The 5,941-nt window shown below is 36.4% G+C and overlaps 1 non-coding gene across 1 annotated transcript; it reads right to left on the bottom strand.

Annotated features, from left to right (window-relative positions):
* Window positions 1–4,294: 4,294 nt before the first annotated feature.
* On the bottom strand, window positions 4,295–4,401 carry LOC128295994 (small nucleolar RNA R71). Its single transcript, XR_008286542.1, has one exon. It is a non-coding gene; the product is annotated as a small nucleolar RNA R71 (small nucleolar RNA).
* Window positions 4,402–5,941: the final 1,540 nt, after the last annotated feature.

Below are 5,941 nucleotides of genomic sequence, written 5' to 3'. Positions count from 1 at the left end.
AGAATGAGTGTAACGAATTGATCCCAACAAGATTTGTTACTGGTTGGAGAATTTGTGCTGACTACAGAAAGTTGAATAAAGCCACTCGGAAGGATCATTTTTCATTGCCTTTTATGGATCAGATGTTAGATTGACTGATAGGTAATGAATTCCATTGTTGTTTAGATGGTTATTCGGGATATAACCAAATAGTTGTCATTCCGGAAGACCAACATAAAACAACCTTTACTTGTCCATATGTACGTTTGCTTTTAGGTGAATGCCTTTTGGTTTATACAATGCACCTGCAACATTCCAACGATGCATGATGGCAATATTCACTGATATGGTTGAAAATTTTGTTGAGGTTTTCTTGGATGATTTTTCTATTTTTGGTAACACTTATGATATTTGTTTGAGTAATTTAGCTAAGGTACTGAAGAAATGCGAAGAGACGAATCTAGTCCTTAATTGGGAGAAATGTCATTTTATGGTTAAGGAAGGGATTGTCTTAGGGCATAGAATTTCAAAGAAAGGAATTGAATTCAACAAAGCAAAGGTGGACGTAATTAAAAGATTACCGGCCTCAATGAATGTGAAAGGAGTCAGAAGTTTCTTAGGCCATGCCAGTTTTTAACGAAGGTTTATCAAAGATTTTTTAAAAATTTCAAAACCACTGTGTTCGTTGTTAGAGAAAGATACAGTGTTCGATTTCAACAAAGCATGTTTAGAAGCTTTTGAAGAGCTGAAAAAATGGTTAATCTCAACCCTAATAATCATTACACTCGATTGGAGCACACCTTTTGAGTTGATGTGCGATGCAAGTGATTACGCTGTTGCATCTATGATGGGTCAAAGAAGGAATAAAGTGCTCCACCCCATTTATTATACAAGTAGAACCTTGATGGGAGCCCAACTCAATGATACGGTAACTGAAAAGGAACTATTTGCTATAGTTTTTTCTTTTGACAAATTCCACTCATATCTTATAGGTATCAAAGTTACAGTATTTACTAACCATGCGACTATTGAACACTTGCTCACGAAGAAAGATGTGGAACTGAGGCTAATTCGTTGGATACTTTTACTCCAAGAATTTGACCTTGAGATCCAAGACAGAATAGGTGTTGAAAATCAAGTAGCTGATCATCTATGGAGGTTGGAGCAAGATGAGGTAACTCGATCACATGTGCCTATCAACGAGAATTTCCCAGATGAGTACTTATTTGAAGTGAGTCAAATTCATGAAACACCTTGGTTTGCTGATTTTGCTAATTATCTTGCACGTGGAATAATTCCTCGAGAATTGACATACCAACAAAGGAAGAAATTCCCTCATAAAAGTCGGTATTATTTTTGGGAGGACCCATTCTTGTTTAAACAGTGTGCAGATAATATAATCCAAAAGTGTGTAGCTAAAAGTGAGATTACTGAGATCTTACATCATTTCCATTCATCTCCAAGTGGGGGACACTTTGGTGGTGCACATACTGTACCAAAGATTTTGCAAACAGGTTTCTTTTGGCCTACACTATTTAAATATGCTTATGCTTATGTGAAAAACTGTGATAGATGCCAAAAGATCGGAAACATATCAAGGCGGAATGGGATACCCTTAACAAACATTTTGGAGATTGAATTATTCGATGTATGAGGCATTGACTTTTTAGGACCGTTTCCTTCTTCATATGGGAACAAATACATCTTAGTTGCTGTGGATTATGTGTCCAAGTGGGTTGAAGCTGAAGCATACCCTACAAATGATGCTAAAGTATTCATGTGATTCCTACATAAGCATGTGTTTACACGATTTGGGACACCAAGAGCTATTATTAGTGATGAAGGCTCTTACTTTGTGAACAAATGGCTTAAGTGCTTACTTGACAAATATAATGTGAAACACAAGATTGCTACTGCTTATCATCCTCAGTCTAATGGGCAAGTTGAAAGAGTGAACCGTGAGATTAAAGGTATCCTTGAAATGGTAGTATGCCCTAGTAGAAAAGATCGACCTCGAAGGCTCGATGATGTATTATGGGCCTATCGAACAGTATTTAAGACACCGTTAGGAATGACTCCTTATCGATTGGTTTTTGGGAAGGCATGTCATTTGCCATTAGTGTTGGAGAATAGAGCTCATTGGGCTTTGAAGAATTAAGCAAGCTAGTGAAAGAAGGATGTTACAACTAGATGAGTTGGAAGAGTTGAGGTTGTTTTCCTATGAAAATGCCAAAATGTGTAAAGAAAGATAAAAAATATGGTATGATAGTCATATACGACCTCGCGAGTGATAAACCATAAAAGTAACACATTTTAATCCCATACTTAGCATATTTTTGGATGGTTTATCATATAATTTAGTGAATTAGATGCTCCTAACCCCTTAATTTCATATTTTATACTAAGAAAAGCATAAAGGAACAAAAGGAGCAAAAAATGGCCAAAAATAGACAAAACAGGCTGGTTGAAAGATCCACACGGCTAAGACAAATTCCACACGGGCTGAGCACACGCCCATATGAGCCACACGGGCTGGACACACGCCCATGTTGCAGCCTGTGTCAATATCGCTACTTGTTTCCCAAATACGCAGAAAAAGCCAAATTTTAGGGGGAGCATTCAAAAGTTTACATAAACACACTAGAAGTAGACCTAAAGGGATACGCAGAGTAGAAAGCAGAAATTATTCAAAGGAAGTCGTTGGAATAATCTCAGAAGTAGATCCACCTCAAGATTGAAGATCTCCATTCAAATTTCTCTCGAAGTTTATTAAGGTTTTTTTATGTCTTGTTGTTTTTCTAATTTTCTAAATTTGAGATGTTTTCCTTTAACATTATGAACTAAACTCCCTAAATACCTTGGGAGGATGAAACCTATGATGGATCTTATTATTTAATTATCTGAATTACATGATAAATACTTGTTCTTGTTCTTGATTATGTGTTCTTAATCCTTGTTTTAATATTTTTAGGATATTATTCCAAGTTTGATATGCTTATTCAGTGGAGCAAAAGTCCTTGTTTAAGAATAGATCTAGCATAATTAACTGGAGTTGTATGCAATCCTAGAAATAAGATGACATAAATTTGCCAGGTTAGAGTCAAATCTAATAGGGGAATCCATAAATCGAGTTAATGCGATGATTGGGATTTTAATTAGAAAGAGATTTCAATTAATCAACCTAGAGTCAGTTGTTCTCAGTCTCGAAAGAGATATTAACATAATTCAGGGATTTCTATGAATCAAGACAAGTGAAAGTCAGAATAATAAGTGAAGTCTAGGTGTAATAAGTGAAGTCTAGGTGGATTCTTTCCTAGGCATTGTACTCCTTATAAGTTTTCTTCAAGTATTTTTCCCAATTCGCTCTCTGTCGTGTTCAGTAGTTAATTAGTTAAGTTAATTTTAGATTAAAACAAATCCCTTATGTTTTAGCCTAAATAATAAAAAGATAGGTAATACTAGTACTTTTAGTCCTTGTGGATACGATATTCTGGACTCACCATAACTATACTACCATTCGATAGGTGCGCTTGCCATAGTCGTGATTGTAGTCTTGTTTAATGTTTCATAAAATGATCATCAAGTTTTTGGCGCCGTTGTCGAGGACCAAGATATTAGGAGCACTTGATTTTTATTAATTTAGCCATTTTTATTTTTTTGCATTTAATTTTTGTTTTTGTTTTATTTTTAATTACTAATTTTTCTTTTGTTTGCTTCTGGCAGGTTCTTGTAGTTTATGACTAGAAGGAATCAGTCAGGACTATTATTATTTGATAATGAAATTGAAAGTGCAACTCGTAGAAATCGTAGAGAAATAAGGTGGAGCTTACAGTATATAGAGGAAGAGCACGAGGACGATACCAATACTACCGAGGAGATGGCTGAAAATCAGAATAATCTACTACCTCCTGTGGTTGCCGCAATTCCTGTAAATCAGAATCCTACTCCTCGTACTATGTATGACTATGCTAAGCCCAATTTTACTGGGGCTGAATCGAGTATTGTTCGACCTACCGTCGCTGCAAACAATTTTGAACTGAAGCCAAATACAATTCAGATGATCCAGTAGTTTATTCAGTTCAATGGTTTGCAAGATGAGAATCCAAATACTCATTTGGCCAACTTTTTAGAATATTGCGACACTTTCAAGATCAATGGCGTTTCTGATGACCCCATTTGCCTAAGGCTATTCCCCTTCTTGTTGAGAAATAAGGCTAAGCAGTGGTTGAACTCCTTACCACGAGGGTCCATCACTACTTGGGATTAGATGACTGAGAAGTTTTTATTGAAATACTTTCCGCTAGCCAAGACAGCTAAGTTGAAGAACAAGATCTCGTCCTTCGTGCAAATAGATTTAGAGACTTTATATGATGCATGGGAGAGGTATAAGGACATATTGAGAATGTGCCCTCACCATGGGTTACCTTTATGGTTACAGGTTCAAACTTTTCATAATGGTTTCAACCCCTCAACTAGGCAAATGGTCGATACAGCTGCCGGTGGAACCATAAATAACAAAACACCTGAGGAGGCTTATGAGTTTATAGAGGAGATGCCACTGAATAACTATCAGTGGCAAGTCATGAGAACAAAGCCAACAAAATCAACTGGTGTTTTCAACCTAGATATAGTCACCATGCTATCAAACCAGGTAGAACTCTTGAATAAAAAGATTGACGGTCTATGTGGTTTTATGCAGGTACATCCGGTGATGCAGTGTGACACGAGTGGAGGTGGAATGGGCAATTCAGAATATTTACCCTTCAGGTTGGAGGAATAATCCTTACAGTAACACTTATAATGCAGGTTGGAGGAACCGCCCAAATTTCTCATGGGAAGGCCAAGGAAATCAAAGACCACTACCCCCTCCAAGCTTCCAACAACAACCTAACCAGTAAGAGAAAAAGCCGAACCTTGAAGAGATGATGACAAAGTTTATTTCAATGACAGAAACTCATTTTCAAAATACTGAAACTACACTTAAAAATCAACAAGCATCAATTTAACAGCTCGAGAATCAAATAGGATAGCTGGCTAAGCTAATTTCAGAGAGACCACAAGGGAGCCTTCCTAGTAACACCGAACCCAACCAAAAAGAGCACGTGAAAGTAGTTACCCTAAGGAGTGGAAAAATGTTGACTGAATCAGAAAAAAACTGCCACAAGAATCTGATAGGAAAGAGGATGGGGAGGTAAAACCCGAAATAAGTGAAAAACCAGTGCTAAGGGAATATAAACCACCAATCCCATATCCGGAAAAGTTGAAGAAAGACCAGATGATGCACAATTTGGTAAATTTCTAGAACTTTTTAAACAATTGCATATTAACTTACCTTTTATTGAAGCTATTTCGCAAATGCCTACATATGCAAAATTTTTGAAGAAGCTTCAAACAAATAAAAGGAAGTTTTAAGAGTTGTCTACAGTAGAACTCAAAGAAGAGTGCTCAGCCATACTCTAAAATAAACTACCAACCAAACTGAAATGTAACACCCCAAACCCGGCCTAGACGTTATGGCCAAATCTGACGTGCCACATTGAAGTTAAAAATCTATGATTCATTTTCTTGTTGTAAAAACCGACTTTTGTTAAGCTAACAAAGTGAATGGAAGCTGGGCACTAGGTAGGAATCCGTAACAGAGGAGGTGAGCCATGAAGGCTGCTTAAATACCAAGCTCTTTGATTGGATCTAATCCTAGACATGCCCACGACCATTGCCACACTTGGTTATAACGAGTTGAAATTTATTTGAGTGGGAATTTTGATAAATCGGATAATCGTGGTGTTCTGTTATTTCGAAATCAAGTATCGTTTTGAAAACACGTCCTAAGTCTAGCCCATTTGTTATCAACAAGATTAAAGTTATTAAAAATAAAATAATCCTAGAAAAGAAGTAAAGGAAAATAAAGTTAAAATAGCCTTATTACAACCCAAAAATAACTAATAAATAAAAAAAAACTTAA

Source organism: Gossypium arboreum, chromosome 7, assembly GCF_025698485.1.
Source record: "Gossypium arboreum isolate Shixiya-1 chromosome 7, ASM2569848v2, whole genome shotgun sequence".
Lineage (NCBI taxonomy): Eukaryota > Viridiplantae > Streptophyta > Magnoliopsida > Malvales > Malvaceae > Gossypium > Gossypium arboreum.
The sequence above is the reverse complement of the archived record's forward strand: the minus strand, read 5'-3'. Positions and strand labels throughout refer to the sequence as shown.